Raw genomic sequence first — 23,769 nt, 5'->3', positions numbered from 1 at the left:
ACATATAAACGTTATTATCATTGTATGTATATACACAGTATACACATACAATGAAATTCACATAACACCCAGAGACCAGGCCCAACACACATGACTATCTCCAAACACACCCCCACCCACTCAGAAATTCCCTGCCTCATAAGTGTGATAAATGATTAATGTCATTGTATTTGCTTCCCATAGAATCAAGTAGCATATATTTCGTAACACCTTTCTTCAACTAAGAAATACTAGCCAATTATATTCAATTTGAACTTTACTTCCTTTCTTTCAGTTATGGGAAAAGAAGAGGGTGTACCAGGAAATCCTTGAAGAATATTCTTGTCCCTCTTGATCTTGTGCCAGCCCAATACAAAAAATAAAATAAAAATACAATAGCAGAGTTGGAAGGGACCTTGGAGATCTTCCAGTCCAACTCCCTGCCTAGGCAGGAAACCCTATACCGTTTCAGACTGATGACTATTCAACATCTGCTTAAAGACTTCCAGTGATGGAGCATTCACAACTTCTGGAGGCAAGCTGTTCCACTGATTCATTGTTCTAGCTGTCAGGAAATTTCTCCTCAGTTCTAAGTTGCTTCTCTCCTTGATTAGTTTCCACCCATTGCTTCTTGTTCTACCCTCAGGTGCCTTAGAGAATAGTTTGACTCCCTCTTCTTTATGGCAACCACTGAAATATTGGAAGACTGCTATCATGTCTCCCCTAGTCCTTCTTTCTCTTAAACTAGACATACCCAGTTCCTGCAACAGTTCTTCATATTGTTGCAGCAGATTGAGGTTTGTAATCTACTTACGAAAGACCAGGACTCGATACCACGAAGGTGAGAGAAACAGGTTATTTGATGCATCGAGTTCAGCGTGTTCACACACCAAAATCTGAACTGCCTGGGCTCTGCCCAGGATGCTACTTTTATGCCGTGTTCCACACTGTGCATTCTCAAGGCGTTTCCATACACGAGACAAGCATGACATTTCGAAAAAGAGAAGTTCATTTGGAATGTTACAGCAAAGTACATAGGAGAAATACAAAAAAGAGAAGTTTCTATAATGTCTTAAGCTGTCAGCAGTTTTTACCTCTGTTCTATCTCTCCCCTACGCCTGGCTTCCTGTGCCCCTCCTTTACAGGGTTCAGCCCTATTTTTAATACTTATGAAGAAGTTGGAGAGAAAGTTCACTCCAGCTAAAAGTCAACTTTGGAACTCCAGGGCACTAGAATGAAAAGCCAAGCTAATATGAATTTATAACGTCCATTCTATTAAGACCACCTAACCTGGCCAGCCACTGGTGGGTTTACCTGTGCACCCCTCCTGCATCATTCCGCCCTTTTGAAACTTCACCCAATCCTAAGATTATTGTGTAGTTTCATACATGGCAGGTTCCTCTCCATTAAGCATGAGCCCAACATATTCGCTCGAGCATCCTTCTTCTGAGCGTCCCACCAGGGCCAGGACCTTTGCAGTAGCCCATTTCTCCATCAAGAGGGATAAGGAGTTTGTGATAGTGCGGACAAAGATCGGCATTAGGCAGGGGATGATTACACAGCCTGCTACGATCAGGCCAATCAAGGCAATGATGGCCTGCAACCTTGGCAGTTTTGGGAACCAGGAGTTAGAAGTGGAGGTTAAATCAAATCCTTTCCATTCCTACCCTGGGAAATGAGTGAGTTGCCTCCTTTCTGTGGTGAGCTGCTTAATGACACTTCCAGTCTCATCAATTTGAAGGCAGAAATTAACAAGTTGAACTTCCCACAGACCCCTCCTTCCCTTGCGTGGAGGTAATCAAAAGCCAATCGATTTGGGTACACTGCAGAACAGAGTTGTCAGTGGCAGTAGAGAGGATATTCAAAGATTTGTCAATCCTCTCCCCAGCCAAGTCCAATACTGCCTGCCGGTGCATGATCCGGTTGATCATGTAGATTGGGGTGCGGTAACCCCAAGAGCCATCCTCTGCCCAAGTGGCCCTCCCATATGTGCATACGATTCTCTCTTGAGTTCCACATGTCGGATTTCTCATATTCAGCCAGTTCCTTACAAGGAAAGTTAGAGAAGGCTGTGTCCACCTCCCTCTTCTGATGGGTGGGGCCCACTGAGTCATACACTGGGACCCCTAGCACCTGTCGTGATTGGATGGGCAACAGAAAGAACGAAAGTTTTATCCATCCAAGAACACAGGAGCCTGACCAATCCTCAGGTAGGACTTCATAGGCCAATGTGCCCAAATCCAATACATGTTCTCCGGGACTTCCCAAGGGCCAGATGAGGTTTGTGGCTTTTTCCCATTTTGTCCTTCTGTGGACCCTCTAGGCATTGAGTGCATTCCAATGGAGAGGGGGTAATGGCCTCCCTTGTGGCCCTGGGTTCTCTTGGGGATCCCTTTTCCTTCCCTTGTGGGCTGCCCTTCCCACCGTCCTGAGGGGTCCCTATGGGACAGGGGTTCCTACCCTGTGGTAGGAGTGGCTCCAGAACCACCGTTCCTTTTCCCTGTGTATTTAGGGTGGCTATAGCTGTTCCGCTGAGGTTCTTGTCAAGTGTCCCCGCATGGCATTGATACAATTCCAAGTAGTTGGATTGGGTTATCCAGATCTCCAGGCAACTGGCTTTAGCACTAGTGTTGCGCGTTATGCCTATGCGCCAGTGCGTGCTATGCCTATGCGCCAGTACTTACTCAGGTCTTGTGCATTCATGCTTGACAGATTCTCATCCTCTGACCACCATTGTAGAAACCACTGATTCCCTACATCCCCAATAAGCTGACAAGTTATCTCCACTATTATGGGAATCTGGTCATAAGTTATGTCATATTCCATTTTCAGACTGAAATCAAGGGGTGCCCGCTTCACCTGAGCCCTTGTCCTTTCTGGAAAGGGGTCTGGGAAGGGTCTCTGAATGGGCTTTTTGCGATGGCACCTAATGGTCGAATTGTATCGTTTGTTTGGTTCCCAAGTTGTGACATTGGGGTTCATTCGACACTGCCAATAGTTCCCTGTCTCCTCTGAACAGGGGGATAGCCCCTCCTCTGGATGGCAATTTAATAACCAGCATTCATTATACACAAAATGCAGTCCCTGTTCACCCTGATAAAAGCAGTCTTTGCAAAGGGGGAAGAGCCCTGAACCCATTTCCTCTAGCATTGGCTCAGAAGTTACCAGTGGAGGGGAGTCATTTGTAGAGGTGAGGGGCCTAGCTTCCGGTTGTTGGGGAGTACCCTCATTCCCCCCTTTAGGAAAGGATGGAGCAGGAGAGGGGTTGGGTCCTTGTAAATAGTTGGAACCTCCCACACCACCAGTGGGGCCTCACCCTTTGCTCTGGCCAGGATTGCCTGATAGAGATAAAGAGAGTCAATGAGAATAGAAATGAATAGGAGAAAAACCACGATCAGAACTGCTGGCATCAGGCCTCTCCTAATGCACACAGCTTGGCGTAGGCACTGGTCAGTCTCCATGGTTGTGCCTGGGCGTTGGACGGGGGTGGAGTTTCCACGGTAGGTGCGGTACGTTGCCCGTGCGACAGACGTCAGCATCCCGAGTGACGCCTGCAGGGGGCGCTGGTTCTTCACCACCTGTTCATAAAGTGACAGCTTCCCATGTGTCTGCAGAAGAGGTGGCGTTCCTCGTGGTGTTTCTGGAACGTGAGGCACAGAGGCTCCGTGGGGTCACTGGAGGCCCTCCAGTAAGCTTTCCCACCCAATTTAAAATGGGTCCAGTGAATCCAAGGCCTAATTTCAGCTACCTTAACAACAAGGGGAGAAAAACAACAACAGTATACGGCCCACATCATTTGGGGCCCAATAGTTCCTTCTACCAGTCCTTCACCCAGACTTCTTGTCCTTGGTGGAAGTTGTGGACTGGAGTTACAATTACATGAGAATGACAAGACAGAACATTTTTTTGCAATTGGTGGACTATGGCATTCAGGGCTTGCAACCGTTTGAGCTTCACCATGTCTGCAACTTGGGGGTGGGCAACACCTGTGGGCCAAGCAAATTAGGAACCCTCCCATGCAACAATTCAAATGGCGAGACGCCCAACTCCTTGGTGGGAGCGCACCTCTTTGCCAGCAACGCCATGCTGTGGGCATCCGGCCCTTTGAGATGGGTTTCCTGACAAATTTTGGCCAACGTATCCTTTATGGTGCAATTTGCCCTCTTGACCCTCCCACTTGAACTGGGCCTTGACATGGGTTATTAGCAGCACATACCTGACATTGTGAGCAAACAGCAGCTGCCAGGCTAGACAAATTGTTGATATAGACCTCCCTGAGCCAAGGCTTTTTCTTTTTTTTTTTAAAGCCATTTTTCCTAAGTGCAAATGCGTATGTAGGGAGGAGACAGTGTCCCATGCCAAATGCTGGGGAACAAACACCCTTTTGTCCGGCAGAACCCACCACCCATCTAGTAGTTCCACCCCTATCGCTTCAGCTTGTTGGGTTCCTGAGTGACTATACAATGGGGGTTGTTCTTCCTGGGCCGGGGTCCACAGAGTAAGGCATGTTGCATGTAAAGAAGGGGGATCCAAGGCCACTGCTCTGGCAACTCGATCAGCTTTGTTGTTTTCTTTTTCAGCTGTTGAAACCTCTTTTCGATGACCCTGGACATGCATAATAGCTACCTGCTTGGGGGCCCATACACTATCCAGCAGATGCATAATTTGGGCCATATTTGATGTCCTTTCCTCCAGTTGTGATGAGGCCTTTTTCCTGATATAAAGCTCCATGGACTTGGACGGTTAGGAAGGCATATTTGGAGTCTGTGTAAATGTTGACTCGTAGATCTCGTGCCAATTCCAAAGCCTTGTGAGGGCATGTAGTTCTGCCAAGTGGGCACTGGTTTCTGGTGGTAAGGGCATGGCTTCCCACACATCATCAAGGGTGACTATAGCATAGGCTGCCTTTCACACGCCCTCATGTAGAAAGCTGGTTCCATCTGTAAAAAGGGTTGCATCTGGGTTGGAGAGGAGTTCATCCTTCAAATCTGGGCAACTGGCATAGGTCTCTTCAATTGTTTGTAAGCAATCATGGGTGATTTCAGAGTCTGGTTCAGGCAATAGGGTTTGCTGGATTCAAAGCATATGACTGGACAAGCTTGATGAGGGGGTTATGTGTAATAAGCCCCTGGTATTTCAGCATTCGTGGATTGGTAAGCCACAAATGACCTTTCTGGTGAGGACAGCTCTGAGAACATGGGGGGTGTAGATGTCTAATTGTTGTCCAAAGATGAGCTTATTGGCTTCCTGAGTAAGTAGGGCAGTTCCTGTCACAGCCTTGAGACAGGCTGGCCACGCTTTGGCCACCTGACTCAGCTGTTTGGACAAATATGCAACTGGGCAATACCATGTTCCCAACTTTTGGGTCAGTACCCCAAGGCCATATTCTGCTTAGTGTCCACAAACAACTAAAAAGGCCTGTCAAGTCAGGAAACTAGGAGCCTGAGTCACAGCATGCTTCAATTCCAAAAAGCTATTCTGTTCCTCTTCCTCCCACCTCAAGGGTTCCTTTTCCATTCCACTTGGTAGCTTCATAGAGTGGCGTTGTTAACAATGCGAAGTTGAGAATCCAAATGCGGCAAAACCCAGCTGCTTCCCAAAAAGCCCCTTAATTCCTTCCTATTTCGTGGGGCTGGCAATTGGCAAATGGCTTCCTTTCTCTCATAGCCCAAAGTTCTTTGTCCCTGTTGGATGTCGTAACCCAAATATCTAACCTCCAACTGGACTAACTGGGCTTTGGTCAGAGAGACTTTGTAGCCTTTCTCCTGTAGGAGGAGAAGTAGGGCTGCTGCATTGGCATGACAGGCTTCCTCCGTCTGGCCTGTGACCAACAAATCAGCTACATCTTGCAAAACCACATCAGGTGGGGCAATGTCTAAAAGTTCCAAATCCATGGCTAATGCAGCTCCAAATAAGGTGGGGGAGTTTTTTCAAAGCCTTGATGCAAGCGTGTCCAAGCATATTGCTGCTTTCTTCCTGTGACTGGGCATTCGAAGGCAAACAAATGCTGACTTTTCTGATGGATGGGGATTGAAAAGAAAGCATCCTTTGATTCAATGACTGAAAACCATTTCACCTCTGCATGCCATTGAAGGGCCTTCTGTGAGATTCACGTCTCCTGGGGCAGCTTGGTAGGGGAGGGGATCCTCATCTTCCCTTTCCTCAGGGGGTGGAGCCCAGTCCCGGTTGGGGCACTCCCCTCCCCAGTGGCCATGTTCGTGACAGATGGCACATCGGTTCCGTCCCAAGGGTGGGGCCCTGTCCCCCTCCCTAATTCCTCTTCTCCCTCTTGGCATGGTCATAATTGCTGCCGCGAGCAGTTCTGCTTTTTTTCTGCATCTTTTGATTTTTTTTTCTTTTCCTCCAACAAGTCCCTATTGATGAACGTTTTTCTAGCCACTTCCATAAGCTCGTTGAGGGGCTTCCCCAGTGCCCCTTCCAGCTTCTGCAGCTTGTGTCGGATGTCAGGGGTTGACTGAGAAATAAAGGCCATAGCCAGTATCCGAGCATTTTTAGGAAGGGTGGGGTTGATTGGAGTATTCATTTGATAGGCTTCTACCAAACGAGCATAAAAAAAGTCTCGGGGCTTTTGGCAGCTCCTTGAGTGATGAGGCTGGGTTTAGACATATTGGTGGCTGGTTTCCCTCCCAGCCGGACAGCCCTTACAATTAATTGTTGATGATTATGTAGCAGAGTCAGCTGGTGGGGGTCATAGGGGCTCCATCTCGGGTCCCTTGAAGGGAAGCGTTGCTCAGTAAAAATAGGAGCAGTTTTGGTTCTGGTTCTAGCTGCCACCGACTGGTCCTCACTTGGTTCTGGCTTTCCTCCCACAGCCTCCAGGAACTGCTCTATCTCCTCTTCCTTCTTCTCCCAAAATTCTGGTGAGCTCAGAGGGTCCCCATCCCCTGTCCCTCTGACAGGATTTTCTTCTGACATCATAGAGGTCACATCATCCAGCCCTCGCTCTATCCACCCCACAGATGCTCGGCTTGTTGATGCCCTCAAGTCTCTTGAGCTACTAGGTGTAGCCCCCCTTGGCATGGCCGGGGTGAGGGTCATGGTGATCCTCTTCCTCTTCTGGCAACTCTTCTGGGGCACTAGCTAGGATTGCTAGTGGTCTCTGCTTGGGACATTTGGGATGTGCAACCCGAACAGCCATAAGAATACACTGTTGGTCTTTGCATTTGTTTTTTTAGCCAAGCTGTCTCCTCAACAAATTGTACCACACGTCAATATGGTCTGATCCGGATGTCCTACATCAGGATCAAACACTAACCTATGGACATTCAAAGCTATGATGGGATCAAAAGTGCCTTTGTTGGGCCACCCAAAACCAAAAGTGGGCCATTCAGATTCACAAAACTTTTTAAGCTCATGCCTGCTCCACTCAATGCCATAATCCTGAGTCATATACCCTTCTTTAAAATGATTTAACATACATTGTAAGGGGGTCAAGGGAACACTGCTGCCCACACCCATGGTCCTCCCAGGGTACCAAACAACAAAGATTTAGCAATCACCCCACACAGGCTCTGACCGAGGGTACCGGGTAAACACGGCCACCGTAGGGAAATGCAGTAGCCCCCCCCCCTCAATCACACACACACATACACTAAACAATCCTCCCCAAAACCTTCCACCTAGCGAGGGAGATCAGGCCTCACCTCCGGCTCGACAAGGAGTCCAGGCCTAAATAGGGTTCCCACAGTACTTGCCTCCTGTACTTGGCTTCCCTCCTGCGATGCTGGCCAGTCTTCAAGTGCCTGGTCTCTGACATTTCGAAAAAGAGAAGTTCATTTGGAATGTTACAGCAAAGTACAGAGGAGAAATACAAAAAAGAGAAGTTCCTATAATGTCTTAAGCTGTCAGCAGTTTTTACCTCTGTTCTATCTCTCACCCACGCCTGGCTTCCTGTGACCCTCCATTACAGGGTCTTGCCACACTGTTCAGCCCTATTTTTAATACTTATGAGGAAGTCCCCCCCGCTCTAAAGACGGCGGTGGTGAGACCCCTTCTGAAGAAGCCATCTTTCCGCATGTGCAAGATCAGAGATGGCTGCCAGGCGTTTTCGCTCTGAACGAAGCAGGCGAAAAAAGCTGAAAAATCTTTAGAAAAACAACTCTGCACCTCACGGAAAGGGGTCCCTGGGGATGCCCAGAATTCAGGGGACCCGAGGAATCCAGATTTTGGGGGGGTCGCCACTCCTAGGCGGCCTTGGACCATCCAAATCTCGGAGACTTTTGTGCTGCCTGTGCTGTTTGGCGGTGGGGAAGGCGGCGCTACGCTGGCAGCAGCGGCGGCATTTTCCAGCATTTTCAGCGTTTCTATTCGACCTGCTGAGCTTTTGGGGGCTTTGTTTGACTACCATCGTCCCGGAGAGGGGGTGAGCGAGCTGGACTATTATTCGGACTGGATAAACTGGGCGGCTGGCTTTGCCTGGTGTCGCAGCAGCCCTTCCGGACACCCCCCCTCCCTGTTTGGCACCGCTCCCTTGCCGACGCTGCCTCTTTCCTCCTCCGTTCCTTGCCTAGCTTGTTTGACGCTGCCTTTTTCCTCCTCCGCTCCTTGCCTGGCTTGTTTGTTTCTTGCCTGGCCTGGCTGCTTTCCTGGTGCGTTTTCTCCTCTGCCCACCCTTGCTGTTGTGGGCTCTTCTCCTGTGTCTTCTGCCTGGCATCTGGCTCTCCCCTGCTTTGGCCTCTCAACATCTGGCCTCCTCTGGCCATGGCTTCTGGGCTTTTGGACTCGCTGGCGCAGCCCCATCTGGCCTTGACTATTACCACCATTACCATCATTATCATCATTATCATCATTATCACCCGCCATTGCCCTTGGGGTATCATCTTGGATAGCACCCGCGCAAGTCATCTCACTGAGGCACGCTGGACTCTGGATGGGTGGGGGCACTTACAACGAGTGCGGAGGCCCTCGGACTTGTCGGTAACATCTACAGTCTGCTCCTTGGTTTGCTCCCTGGTACATCTGTCCAACAGAGGGAGCGACGGAAGATGGCAAAACAATAAGAGGGGACTTAATTTTTCTAATGTATTCCCCCCTCTTTCACGATCCACTACGACCACCCCGGACTTTAGACTCTGGACCTTTTATTATACCTTTCCAAGAACGAGGTATACCATCTGCTTACCACCTGTATACCACCTATATACCACTGTTGGTGCTCAGCTACCTCAAATTTTTAAGAACTATCTGCACAGCTATTAATCTATACTTGCGCAGTGCGCCAAAAATTTTTAGGAATGCGGTGTGAATGGTATGCCTGATTGATGACTGTACCAACTTTTTAACTTTATTATTGCTGTATTTTTTGTGTTTTAATTGACCTATGTGGGGAATGCATGGATGAGTGGCTGTATTTGTGTGAGAGGATGATTGATTCGAAGGGCCTGTCGAGGAATGCGGGAGCCATAGGGGTGGTTGATGGAACTACGGACACGGGAGTGGGCCGGAGCATTATGGTCTTAACAGGGAGGGGCAGATATGGTGGGGACTTTAGGGCTGGCCATTACCAGGGAAGAAGGGCTCGCTACGTCACAGAGATCCCTACTTCCGGCCCTATGAGTCCCACTCCAAGGCCAGATGGCGCGAGTAATCAGGACCCTGGTCTCAGGCTGTTGTCGCTAAATGCCAGGTCTGTAGTTCATAAGGCTCCTCTCGTCTGGGACTTAATTTTAGACGAGAGGGCAGACCTGGCATGTATCACTGAAACCTGGCTGGGCCCGGAGGGAGGAGTCCCCCTCGTAGAGATGTGCCCAGAGGGTTTTCAGGTGCTCCATCAGCCCAGAGCTCAGAGAAGGGGTGGGGGTGTGGCCATTGTTATCCGAGAGTCTCTAGTACCTCGTAGGATCCCTGCTCCGGAGCTTGTCGGGTGTGAGTCCCTGCTGGTGAAGTTGGACCTCAAGGGTCAAGTGGGCCTGCTGCTAATGTACCTGCCTCCCAACAGCATTGCAGCAGCCCTCCCCTCGCTCCTCGAGTCGGTAGCCGAGCTGGCAATTGAGTTCCCCAGGCTCATTTGTTCTGGGGGATTTCAATTTGCCTTCGCTCGGTGATCACTCTGATGGAGAGCAGGAGTTCATGGCTTCCATGACAGCCATGGGCTTGACCCAAGTAATTCGGGGCCCAACCCACTCGGCGGGTCACACGCTCGACCTCGTATTTCTCTCGGAGCAGTGGACTTGTGATCTTGGTCTGAGGGGTAGTGAGATCGTACCCCTGTCGTGGTCAGACCACTACCTACTGAGGCTTGACTTTCGGAGACCAAACCCCCACTGTAGGGAGGAGGAACCAATCAGGTGGTTCCGCCCCAGGCGACTTATGGACCCTTTGGGATTCCAGACGGAACTTGGGGTTATTCCTGATACCCTCGCCCGCAGTCCGGCGGAGACATTGGTTGCTGCTTGGAACTCGGCAGCGACGGAGTCTCTTAACCGGATTGCGCCTCTATGGCCGCTCCGAGGCAGTGGATCCAGGAAGGCCCCTTGGTTTACCGAGGAACTCCGGGAGATGAAGCGCCGGAAGAGACGCCTAGAGCACCAATGGAGATCCAGTAAATCTGAATCGAAACGAGCACTTTTAACATCCTGCATCAGAGAGTACATCCGGGCAATCAGGACGTCAAAAAGAACTTACATTGCCACTCTGATTGCTTCCACTGAGTCGCGCCAAGCCGCCTTGTTCAGGATAACTCGTTCCCTCCTAAATAGGAGGGATACAGGTGATCCGTTGCAGGGCAGGGCAGAGGACTACATCCAGTTCCTCGCGGATAAAGTTGCTCGGTTTCGGGCGGACCTGGACTCCAATTCTGCAGATCCAGCCAAGGCACCAAGGGATATTCTGGTAGATCATCGCTGGATTGATTTTCAAGCTGTTACCCCCGAGGACGTGGACAAGGCCATGAGAGCTGTAGGTGCCTCCACATGTGTACTGGAACCGTGCCCCTCCTGGCTGGTTGTTAACAGCAGGGAGGTGACACGGGGCTGGATCCAGGCGGTTGTTGCCGCCTCCCTCTGGGAGGGGGTCTTTCCCCCCGCCTTAAAGGCAGCGGTGGTGAGACCCCTCCTGAAGAAACCATCTTTGGATCCAGACGTTCTTAACAACTATCGTCCAGTCTCCAACCTCCCCTTTGTGGGGAAGGTTGTTGAGAAGGTGGTGGCCTTTCAGCTCCACCGGTCCTTGGAGGAAGCCAGTTATTTTCATCCATTCCAGTCTGGCTTCAGGCCTGGCTACAGCACAGAAACCGCTTTGGTCGCATTGACCAATGATCTCTGGCGAGGGCAGAAATCGACCCCTAGGCCCCTAACATATGGGGTGCCACAGGGTTTGGTCCTGTCCCCCCTACTTTTTAATATCTACATGAAACCGCTGGGCGAGATCATTTGATGGCACGGGATAAAATACCACCAGTATGCGGACGATACACAGTTGTATCTGTCCGCCCCGTGCCAACTCAATGAAGCGATGGACGTGATGAGCCAGGGCCTTGAGGCTGTTAGAGACTGGATGGGGGTTAACAAGCTTGTACTCAATCCAGATAAGACCGAGTGGCTGCTGTGCTTCCCTCCCAATAATTGGCCAAGTGTTCCATCTCTCAGGCTGAGGGGTCAAATACTACGCCCCTCAGATAGAGTCCGCAACTTGGGAGTCCTCCTGGATCCACAGCTGACTTTTGAACATCATTTGTCAGCTGTGACCAGGGGGGCATTTGCCCAGGTTCGCCTGGTGCACCAGTTGCGCCCCTACCTGAACCGGGAGGCTCTCACAACAGTCACTCATGCCCTTGTGACCTCTAGGCTGGAGTACTGCAATGTGCTCTACATGGGGCGGACCTTGAAGAGCATTCGGCGACTTCAGTTGGTCCAGAATGCAGCCGCGCGAGCGATCGTGGATGCACCTCGTTTCACCCACGTAACACCTATCCTCCGCGAGCTGACTGGCTACCTGTTGATCTCCGGGTGCGCTTCAAGGTGCTTGTTGTCACCTTTAAAGCCCTTCATGGTATTGGATCTGGGTACTTGAGAGACCGCCTACTGCCAATTACCTCCACTAGGCCAATAAGATCCCATAGATTAGGCCTCCTCCGAATTCCATCAGCCGGTCAATGTCGACTGGCAACTACCCGGAGGAGAGCCTTCTCCGTAGTCCCTCCACCCACCCCCATATCCCCCGCGTTTCCCGACAGGCCCTCCGAATCAGACACACTCATTTATTCACCCAAGCAGTTCCCACGTAGTAATTAAAACACATAAAATACAATAATAATAGGATAATAAAAAAGGTGGGATCATTCACTCAATCACATGCAAATCCCATACACTCACCATATCAGTTAAAAATTGCGCAACCGTGCGAGGTTCGTACCAGGCTTATATCAAGATAGGAGAGGAGGTTTTAATGATCTTAACCTTCTCCTCTGCAAAGTCCAGTAAAGAGGACATGGTCCAAAGAGGGCTGTTCCACCCCTCTCCCTTCCTCTAAGTCCCAAAAATGCACCCAAGGCCAAAGGTTCAAAGTCCGTGTTGAATAAGGTGGTTGCAAATGGAGGGGGCAGGGCGTAAACGCCAGATTTTAACAAGCAAGAGCTTCGCAGTCTCGCCATCGTTGTCCGTTGTTCTTGCAGTGAGGGGGGGGCGCCTAACAGTCGCTCACCCCCAAGAATATCCAGGGCCACCAAAGCAGTCCCCCCCTAGATGAAACGCTGCTCTTCCCGGCAAAAAACGCTGCCTCTCTTGGTCCACGGCAGGTGAAAAACACTGCCTGTTAGCTAAGGAGCCACCATCCGCGGGGAGGGAGGGGGGAACGCCATCCGAAGGCCGCCCCACACCATCCGGCACCGCCGAGACCCGTCCTAAGTCGTCCGAGGATGTCTCTCCAAGCAAGCAGCCCTCCAGGACGCCCTGGATTCCTCTCTCCCCAGTTCTTCCATTTGAGAGGTCTGGTGGTCAGCAGAGGCACAGTCCAGGTGTTTTTTCCTGTCTTTCCAACCTGAGCGGCGAGCTCAGGCAGCCATCTTCCATCGCACATGCGCAGGAACCGGTTGATTGGTTGATTAGTAAGCAATGCCTCTGTAGTGACTATGATGTAAAGAGTAGACAATGGTTCCCACAAGTGCTCTAGCAGTGAACTTTGTAATATCCAAATCATCTTGCAAAGGGTTATTTGATTTAAAGAAATGACCAACTCTTTAAAAAAAAGAGGAAAGAAATCTTCAGATTCTGCTCAAAGTTTTCCGTCCTAGCCATTCATTTTTGAAAATATGTGTATGGAATGTCCCGGAGATGAACATTTAGAAGCAGAACAATTTCCTTGAATATTCACTGGGCTGTCTAAGACGTCGTCTGAAAAATGCATGCACTGTATTCAATTGAAATAAATATTTCCTCTTATTCCCAAATTTTCTCAATGCCATTTAGTCACCACTATTGCAGACACAAAAGCATCCATGTGACCACAGTTATTGTCTACTGTTACAGATTATTTCTATGCCTCTATATTTTTTCTTCCTACCCCACTTATAGAAACTACTAATTAATTTGAAAAATTATTGGAATTTAATCAGAGAAGTGGTTAAGAAAAATTGGAATGGCACAGTCACACACTGTTTAAAAGGGAAGAGAAAGTTACCAGATGGACATCATGAAGATCAATCCAGACATTGTTTAGGTTCTGCTGGTAATTGGGGATATGCTCAGCCACCAGAAGAGTCTCAGCTTTGGTGAGGATGGAGGCGAGAAGATCTCCACGGCCATAGATCTGGAACTCAATCTTCAAGCTACAAAGGGAAAAGCTGATAATGCTCTTCATAATCTTTCATATACAACGTTGGGATATAGCAGAAATCTATCCAATTTATGTTTCTGCTATTTTAATATACACAATATAGTAAAATGCCTACACTGAAGGAGGTGTGTTAGTGTATTGTACAATACTGTTATTGCATCATCAGTTTGTCAGATCAGTTCTTATCCCTGAAGCCATAAACTCCAACTTTCTTTTGGATATTTTTTTTTATTTTAAACACATAAACACATCAACAAAAACAAACACATAACTTAAAACAACATAGAAACAATAAGTTCCATCGTATATCATACGGCAGTTCGGAATCAGTTTCTTTGCAGTTAGTGTTTTCCCTACTATACATTTCTATCTTTCATTCATAATCTCCTTATTCGTTATCCATTTGTATGTACATTTCTTTATTTATTTAAACTTAGCTACTTATGACCAGATATTATTTACCTATATTATGCTATATATTTTTACTGTCATTTGTTCTCTTACATACAGATTATAGATATACATTCACATAATTATTCTTTTTCTTTGCCACTCTTATGTAATTATTATCCCATTTGGAAGATTATAAGGTATAGTTTAGAATGCTTTGTTTACCATCCTTCGCACCTGCTAAGACACCACCTTGTTTTCTCTTTCTTTTCTTTTCTCCCTCCCTTCCTTCTCTACTTTCTTCCTTCCTAGTCTCCATCCCCTTCTTCTTTCCCCTATCTCTTCCCTACTCCTACCCTTTTTCTTCTCCTTCCTATCTTCTCTCCTTCTCTTTCTTTCTCTTCCTCCCTCCTCTTCTTCTCTTCCTCTCTCTTCTACCCTCCACTCCTTTCCTTTCCTTCGTCCCTCCATTCTCTACTTCCTTCCTCCCCTCCTTTCCTTCCTTCTTCCCTTCCTTTCTTTTTCTATTGTTATAGGTGTCTCTTTCAGATCCCAGTTCCTGTTTTCTTGGAGATGGTGTTTCCACACACCCAACTTTGTTTCATATCCTTTCCTTTTTTCTTTAGGATTCTACAGTCTATTTTCCAACTATCGTCCTGATTTGAATTCACAAATCTTGGCCCCCTTGTTTTACTCATAATTATTATTTTTGAGTGTTATTCTATTTTTTTAATTTTATTCCTTTGCTCCATCCAACTATACCAATTATCCCATATCCGATAAAATTCTGATTCTTCTTTCCCCTGTATTTCTTTCATTAATTTATCCATTTCGGCACAGTCCATAATTTTTTTTATTATTTCATCTTCATTTGGGGTTAGTTTATTTTTCCACTTCTGGGCGAAAGCGATCCTTGCTGCTGTAAGTATATGTAATATTAGATATTGTATTTCTTTTTTGTATTTCATCGGTATGATTCCTAATAAAAAGAGTTCAGGTTTTCAATCTAACTTGACCTTTGTTATTTCTTCCAACCAATTTTTGATCCTATAAACTCCAACTTTCTACTCAGTGCAAGAATCAAAATGAATACAACTCTATCAATCAGAATCACTCAATTAAACAGAATCCACAATCTTTCTGTGACATGGGCACTCATGTCTAACTCCTCTGTTAGGAAGTTTTTGCTAACATTGAATTGGCATCTACCTTCAGTTACACTCTGAAATGAGAATGAACATGTCTTAGTGTCCTATATGTGATTAAGTTATTTGAAAAATTCTGCCCTTTGTAGTCTTCTTGTCTAAAGACTAAATACGACATCTCCTTTAAACTTTCTCCATAAAGTTAGTTTTTTAGTCCACTGATGATCCTCAGTAAGGGCTCAGTAGGGCTCAATAGCGGCCACAAAGAAGAGAGGGTCAACCCAGGGGTGGGTTCCTGCCGGTTCGCACCAGTTCTTGCGATCCGGTTCATCAGTGAACCCGGAAGTAATTAACTTCCGGGTTCCTAGCCCCTGTCGCTGGGTGCCTGCAGGGTTTTTCTTTTTAAAAAACGCCTCTCCGGATGATTTTGAAAACCTGCAAGGTTGCTTTGGAAGGGGACAGATGGGCAGCATTATCCCCTGCCCCCCTCCCCGGGAGCCTGCAGTTTTAAAGCAAGCCTTTGCACAGTAAAGAAAATCTCACGAGCGAGAGAAGTTCTTACTTGCTTTTACTGTGAAGTTGCGGAAGCTTCCAAGGCTGTAGGCAAGCAGAGATGGTGGGGGTTTTCAAGATCGTCTGCAGAGAGGCATTTTTTAAAAAGAAAATCCTGAAAAGGATTTGGAGAGATTTGCAACTGGTCTTTGGTGGGGGGGGGGAATCCCCAAAACCAGGAGCACAGCCCATTCCCCTTGCCAAGAAGACTGTTTTCTTTTTAAAAACCCCTCTGCAGAAGCTTCTCTGTGGAAGCTTCCAAGGCTGTAGGCAAGCAGAGATGGTGGGGGTTTTCAAGATCGTCTGCAGAGAGGCATTTTTTAAAAAGAAAATCCTGAAAAGGATTTGGAGAGATTTGCAACTGGTCTTTGGTGGGGGGGGGGAATCCCCAAAACCAGGAGCACAGCCCATTCCCCTTGCCAAGAAGACTGTTTTCTTTTTAAAAACCCCTCTGCAGAAGCTTCTCTGTGGAAGCTTCCAAGGCTGTAGGCAAGCAGAGATGGTGGGGGATTTCAAGATCGTCTGCAGAGAGGCATTTTTTAAAAAGAAAATCCTGAAAAGGATTTGGAGAGATTTGCAACTGGTCTTTGGTGGGGGGGGGAATCCCCAAAACCAGGAGCACAGCCCATTCCCCCTGCCAAGAAGACTGTTTTCTTTTTAAAAACCCCTCTGCAGAAGCTTGAATTCCAGAACTCTTCCATGCCCTCCCTCCTCGTTTCATGGCAGCCGAAGCAACAGTGAAGCAGAGGCTGACACTCCTTGTTTAGGTAATTCTGAGGTGGTTGATGGTTCTGTGAGTGCCTGTCCTTTATAATTTTCCACGTTGCCTTGATGGTTTTTATTCCAGTGACTTTGTCTTCCCTGTTCTTAGGCTTAGGAAAAAAAAAATGGTTTCATTGGCAGTCTTTTTTTGGGGGGGGGGGGGGATTTTTTTTTTTTTGGTGTTTTCCTAGCACTGTCATAGTTTGTGGGTGTGGGTGGGTGTGTAATGTCCCACAGTTATCTATGCATTAATAATGATCTAGTAATATTAATAATATCTAGTAATTAGTAATATCTAGTAATAACATCGTCTTGGCCACTCCCACCAGGTCACATGGGTGGCAAGCCACTCCCATCCGGTCACATGGGCAGCAAGCCACTCCCACAAAGGAGGCCACGCCCACAGAGTAGGTTCGAACAATTTTTGAAACCCACCCCTGTTTGCAGGCCTCTGAAACTCTCTGCATGCCCCGTTTTTCACAAAAAAATGAGGACTGCAGAGGGTTTGGGAGGTGTGCTGAGTGAAAAAAAAATTTTTTTTTAATTTACCTCTTCAAAATCTTGGTGCGTCTTATACTCTGAAAAATATGGTACGCTTCTGCCGATGGATAGTTTGGGATGCAAATTCTCACTCCGATATCTGTGAAGATTCTCAGCCATCCAGGTCACGGTTGTCCCAAATGTACTTTTTCAAGATGCAAATGTACTACCCCGATATCAATTTTGCGATCTGCATTCTCTTCTCTTTTAGGTCTAGTTGTCGCCATGCCTCAGAAGTTGGCCTATTCGGTGTTGGTACTCTTTGTGGCATTGCTGCTGGGATCCTTGCCAACGCTTGCCCAGAGAGAAACCCCTCATGGCAAATTCAACCGGCAGCATGTCGCCGCAAAGCCCAATAGCGGAGTGGACGCCCGGGCCTATTGCAACCTGATGATGCAACGAAGAGGAATGACAAACATCAAGTGTAAACCTACCAATGCCTTCATCCATGGGGAAGCCACAGCAGTGAAAGTCATCTGCAAAAATGGAGGCACTTACTCAAGTGATAATTACTACGACAGCAATAACGCCTTTGAGCTCACCGTTTGCCGTGTGACAGGGGGAGGAGCCACACCTCCCAATTGTAATTACCGAGGCACGGTTAGCACCCAGCACATCCGAGTTGCCTGCATAAATGGCCTGCCGGTGCATTTCAAGCAAGCTCTTTAGAAATATCGACAACCATGATGGCTAGTTAGGGATTATATATCTTCAGCTGCTTTAGAAGCCAAGATTATTTCCTATTTTTACTGCAATGGTGTATTTCAGTTACAATTTGCTCTTTTTCTTAGTTTCTTTCTACCTGCCTTCCCCTCTTCTTTCAGTCTTCCTCTCCAACTGTTTTAGACAAGCTGGGGACATCCAAATAGATTGGGCTATGATTCCCCATGATTCCCAGCCAGCTTGGCTGACAGGAACTCTGGGAGATGTAGTCCCAATACAATTGTGGGGGATCTGAGCTGTGGCAGGCCTTCATTTGCTCACCATATCTGGGTCTGGTGACCATAAGATAGCTGCAAAGTGATACAGAAAAACTTCCAGGAAATTCTAGATGTTGTAGTTTACACATCGTAAAGTGGTGAGGTCTAAAATATAGTCAGGTCTGAAGTTTTTGCTGTGATCTAACAGACATTCAACCCCAATTATGGCAATAATATATTTCAGTCTCTCTTTTTTTGTTTGTTCTATACTGCCTTCTAGTGGCTGTGAATCAAAATGACTGTTGTATCCATCAAAATGTTGATATAGTTTCTCTAACGTCAAACTTTCTGTTTTTCTGCCTTCTGAGGAAAATTGAGGCTAATAATTCTGCACAGAAAACTGGATATTGGAGTATATAGCAGCCACCCCAAACTAGCATTCTTCATCTATGTGACTTAAATATCACAACTCACTTCTCCCATGGGCGATGACATATGAGAAGTCGTGGTATTTAAAATGCTACATGCCCAAATTACGTTTATAGGGTCAGAGGTTTTTTTTTTGCTAGGAAATGTAGCCATCTTTCATTTTAAACTAGACCATTTGCTTTCCTTCCTGAGGAAATGTGTTTTGAAACATAATGCTGGTCTGTGACCATAATACAAATGCGATGTGAAAGGGTTTAATTCCAAATCGAAGCATTCCATTTCATACCCCAATCTTCACTCAGCAATTGGTCCCATCCCCCATGGCACAGATATACCAGTATCCAAGCCCCCTGCTACCTTGGAAAAGATACCTAGCTCCGATGAAGGTGAAGTCATACCTGAACCAGATGACGAATGAAGTTCTGACTTTGGAGATGATACAAGACCAAAATTGTTTTCTCAGGAGGAGATGAATGATTTGGTAAGAGACTTGAATCTTCCCAAAGATGCCGCTGAGTTACTTGGATCAAGGCTGAAAAGCAGGAATTTATTGTTGCCAGGAGTGTCATCTTCATGGTTCAGACATTGTGAAAAGGTGTTCATTCCTTACTTTGTCCAGGAAGACAAGTTGGTTTATTGCATCGATGTTGAAGTCTGATGGGTCAATTTAAAATCCAATATGATTCAGAGCAATGGCGTCTTTTTATACATTCTTCAAAAAGAAGTCTCAAAGCAATTTTACTCCACAACGGTTTTTACGCTTCCATACCTGTAGGTTATTCTGTACACTTGAAGGAAACCTACGAGAACTTGGAATTGGTTCTTCGTAAACTTAAATATGAAGACCATGGTTGGCAAGTGTGTGGGGACTTGAAGGTCTTGTGTATGCTGCTCGGGCAACAAGCTGGGTATACCGAATACCCTTGTTTTCTGTGTCTATGGAACAGTCGAGACTGACAAAATCATTGGACCAAGAAGAGTTGGCAGCCGAGGGTGCTAACAGTCAGTGAAAAAAATGTTCTCCAAGAAACTTTGGTACCTTCCCATAAAGTTCTTCTACCACCTCTCCACATAAAATTGGGATTGAGGAAGCAACTCGTAAAATCACTTCCAAGAGATGGAGAATGCTTCAAATACTTGGTCACCAAGTTTCCATGCCTGTTGGAGGCAAAATTGAAGGAAGGTGCGTTCGTCGGACCAGACATTAGAAGGCTTATAGTTGATCAAGAGTTTGTCAACACCATGACAGATCCTCAAAAAGAAGGGTGGATTGCATTTGAAGAAGTTGAACATAAATTTTTAAGCAATAACGAAGATCCTCACTACAAAAAGATCGTTGGAAGAATGCTGAAAGCAGTTCAAACTTTAGGTTGCCTGATGAGTTTGAAAGTGCATTTCCTCCAGTCCCACCTTGACTACTCTCCTGAAAATTTGGGAGCTGTGAGTGAAGAACAAAGTGAACGATTCCACCAAGACATTAAAGAGATGGAAAGGAGATACCAAGGAAAATGGAGCATTACAATGATGGCAGACTACTGTTGGACGCTTTAGAGAGACATTCCAGATGCTACTCACAAGCGTAAATGCACCAAGAGAAGCCTCACCAGGAAGAAGAATTGAGTTTAGTGTGTGTAGGTGAGCTCATTTCAGTTCAAAAAAGGATTTTCATGAAAATATTGTAATAAAACTTTAATTTTATAAGTCTATTTCCATTTATTTTGAGATACTGCCTTATTTAACATAGTTACCTAAATTGTCAGGAAACGTGATGTCCTATGACAAAATGGAGGTCATTTTTGGATTCAGCGCACCAAAAAACATAAAGATTACATGGAATAACCAAAACAGCTCTCAAAAAAAAATATTTTGGAGATCTGTGAGAGTGTCATAAAGAAGTTTTTCTGGTTTTCTTCTGGAGGGCCTCGAGGGGGCTGGGGGAGGCTGTTTTGGCCCTTCCAAGGCCTCAGGAAAGTCTCTGGAGTCTGGGGAGGGCAAAAAAAGGCCCAATGGGTCAACTGGAAGTTCAGAAATAATCTGTTTCCAGCTCCTAGAGGGCCTCCAGGGCCCCACAGGAGCCTATTTTTCCCCTCCCCAAGCTCCAGGAAAGCCTCCGGAGCCTGGGGAGGGTGAAAAATGGGGCCAATGGCCCAACCAGAAGTCCAAATTTGTTTTTGAACCATTGATTGGCCTGTTAGGCCCATTTTTTGCCCTCCCCGGGCTCCTTCAGACAGGAAGGTGGTAGAGAGAGTGGTGAGGACAGCAAAAAAGATTATTGGCAGTTCACTGCCTTCCATCCAGAATGCAGCACATAAACAATGCTTGTATACATGTATGTACGCATGCATGTATGTATGTATATATATGTGTGTGTGTGTGTGTGTGTGTGTGTGTGTGTGTATACCTCCTAAAATTGGGATATAACATGTCTTAAGTAACAAATTGCTAGTGTTTCCCCCTCTCCCCCCAACTAAATCACTTCCAGATTTTTTTTTCATTGTTAGGAAAAGAGGAATCTTACCATGTTTTGTCTTTTTGTTCAACTTTAACATTGCTAGATCCATGGGCAGGATATGCTTGCTACCTAATTTATTATCACACAGTTAATGTCTCAATAAATCAAGGAAGATTAAAGATTAACTATCAACGTTTTTAGAAACAGGTTATTCTTCTGCATCTCTGCACTTTTGGTTATTCATTAACTTTCTCTTTCATAGTCCCGCCTTTCCCCGAGAGTTTTTTAGTATTTAAGGAAAGCTATTCTCTTTCTTTCTGATTGCCTCCAACTACAAATTCTACAGAGGAGTAAAGGCAGCTCTCAGAGAAAGCTGTGCCTGCTTTTTCCCCCACAAAGCAACTGAAAAAATCAAAAGGGAGACTGAAACAGCCCCAGAATTTCAGGTGAGATACTAAAATGGTTAGAGATTTTTCTGGGCCAAGATGAGTGGAGGGGGAAGTAAAATCAAGAATCATAGGGGCAGAAAATGTTTTGGAAGGCATCTAGGGTGGATTCCTTAATGAACAATCATAAAACCACTTCCACTTTTTCTAGAGCAGAAGTTACTTCTTCCCTATCTTGACATCTAAACACACTTCCCAGGTTTAGCTCAAATATGCTTCTCTATAATTTCTACCTACTGTTTGGAATTATTGATTTCTTGGGATCTAGGAGATCTGGGGATTTCTCTTCCCTTTTCTCTGGAACCCTGAAAGCGTGTTCAAACTCTTCCGTTCCATTCTTTTGTCTTCCTGTTCATTTGAGTCTTCTCCAAAGATTCTCCTGAAAGCTGGGGTTTTTAAGTTAAGCAGTGAGTCACGGTGGCGCAGTGGATAGAGTGCAGTACTGCAGGCTACTTCTACCAACTGCCGGCTGACTGCAATCTGACAGCCCTGTCTTTCTTAAAGTAATGTAGCTTTTGACTGAATATGAGAGCCTGGAAAAAAAATTCAGCTGCTTGTTTAAGGTGACCAGATTTTCAGATTGGTAAAGAGGGACACCTTTGACGGGAGCTGGCCGCGGCGGTTACTCCCAGCCCGCGGCCTTGCTAGGGACGTCTGGTCACCTTAATTATACACATCCTCTCTCTCTCTATCCATCCATCCATCCATCTGTCTATCTGCCTGCCTACCTATCTCTCTCTCTTTCTCTCTATCCATCCGTCTATCTGCCTGCCTATCTGTCTATCTAGTTATGGTCTCGCTTTCTCTCTCTCCCTCTCCCTCCCTCCCTCCCTCATCTCATTATCATCTATCTCAGTGTTTCTCCACCTTGAAGACTTGAAAGTATGTGGACTTCAACTCCCAGAATTCTGGGAATTGAAGTCCACATACTTTCAAGTCTCCAAGGTGGAGAAACACTGATCTATCTAATTAATATAATTATTTCTCCCTCTCTTTTTCACTCTCTCTCCAGCGCACACATGCAAATGCATAGGGCAGCCCACCTCACACACAGGTAACTCCGGGCAGCTTACAACATTATGATGCACGTCTCCCCATAGCAGAGGAGATGGGGAAACCGGGGGCCCGGAGATCACCCGGGGGATGCCGAGGATGCCCCAACTCATCCCCTCTTCCCGCTCCAATCATGTGCCGCTACTTCCTCCGAGCGCGGCACTTTACTCACTCCTCGGAGCGTTCACAACTTCGCTCCCTCCAATTTCTCGGCCTGGGAGGCTCACCGGGCTCCGCCTACCCCAGGCCCCCATTGGTTCAGCGGGCCGAAGAACGCGAGAGGGGTGCGGTTGGGAGGGAAAAGCGCTTGGCACGAAGGACTTTCTTCCAACCAGCGGAAACCCCTGGCGCAATTGGGCTGCGATCGGCGGCTGTCCTTGCTACAATCCGCGCTGCCTGCCGCATCAGCGGAATCTAATTCAAGAGATCTTAATCTTGACAGCGTTGTTGGGATCTGCATGTGAAATTACTTTAATCAATGGGGTAAAGTCCTTTCTCCCACCCCCCCAGCTCTGATGCGGGCGTAAGGAAAGTCCTCTCTTTCCCCCACATCAGAGCTCGGGCGAGTGAAAGAAAGAACTTTACCCCACTGATTAAAGTAATTTCAACCGCAGATTCCAACAACGCTGTCAAGATTAAGATCTCTTGAATTAGATTCCGGCTGATGTGGCAGGGGCTGCACTGGCGGGGACAGGCAGAGGGGATGGGACTTGGAGTCCTACGATCTTGGCGAGTGGGGTTTCCTGTGATAGGGTTTGAAGTCCGATGCCCCTGGCGATTGGGGGTTCCACTGGTTGGAAGAAAGTCTTTCTTCGCGCCAAGCGCTTTTCCCTCCCAACCACACCTGGGGGTGGAAGCGGCAGAGCTTGGAAGGTGCTGCCCCCGGAGCCCAAGGGTGAGCGGGCTGGGGCGGGCTGGCGAGCGGGCCCCTTTCTCGCACACAGGGAAGGGGAGGAGGGCGGCGGCGACTGTTTCACTAACCCCGCACAGGTTACTAAAGGCCCTCGGCAGCAGCAGCAGCAGCAGCAGCCGAGACGACGACCTCGTGCGACGGTCCTTGGGGCGCTGCGGAAGCCCTGCCAAAGCGCCCCTTTCCCAGCTCAGAGCAGGATGAGCAGCGAGCAGAGCCTCATTTAAAATGACGGCCGTGGCCGCTCATTCGCTCCGCTGCTCTTGCGTGGAGGTCTACTGCCGCTCTTGCTGAGGAGGCAGAGGGGTGGGAGGGGCGCGAAGGAATCAGCGCGGCGGCGCGGGTGCCTTTCTCGCACACACGGAAGGGGAGGAGGGCGGCGGCATAACCCCGTGCAGGT

General features: G+C 47.3%; 1 pseudogene; it reads left to right on the top strand.

The window, feature by feature from the left end:
- The first annotated feature begins 17,348 nt into the window (after nt 1–17,348).
- Nucleotides 17,349–18,741, top strand: LOC148046385 (ribonuclease pseudogene; annotated as a pseudogene).
- Nucleotides 18,742–23,769: the final 5,028 nt, after the last annotated feature.

This window comes from Thamnophis sirtalis, unplaced genomic scaffold, assembly GCF_051295495.1.
Source record: "Thamnophis sirtalis isolate CommonGarterSnake01/CBP01778 unplaced genomic scaffold, rThaSir2_p1.2 scaffold_4, whole genome shotgun sequence".
Classification (NCBI taxonomy): domain Eukaryota; kingdom Metazoa; phylum Chordata; class Lepidosauria; order Squamata; family Natricidae; genus Thamnophis; species Thamnophis sirtalis.
Note: the sequence above shows the minus strand (reverse complement) of the source record. Positions and strands in the feature narration are given on the sequence as shown.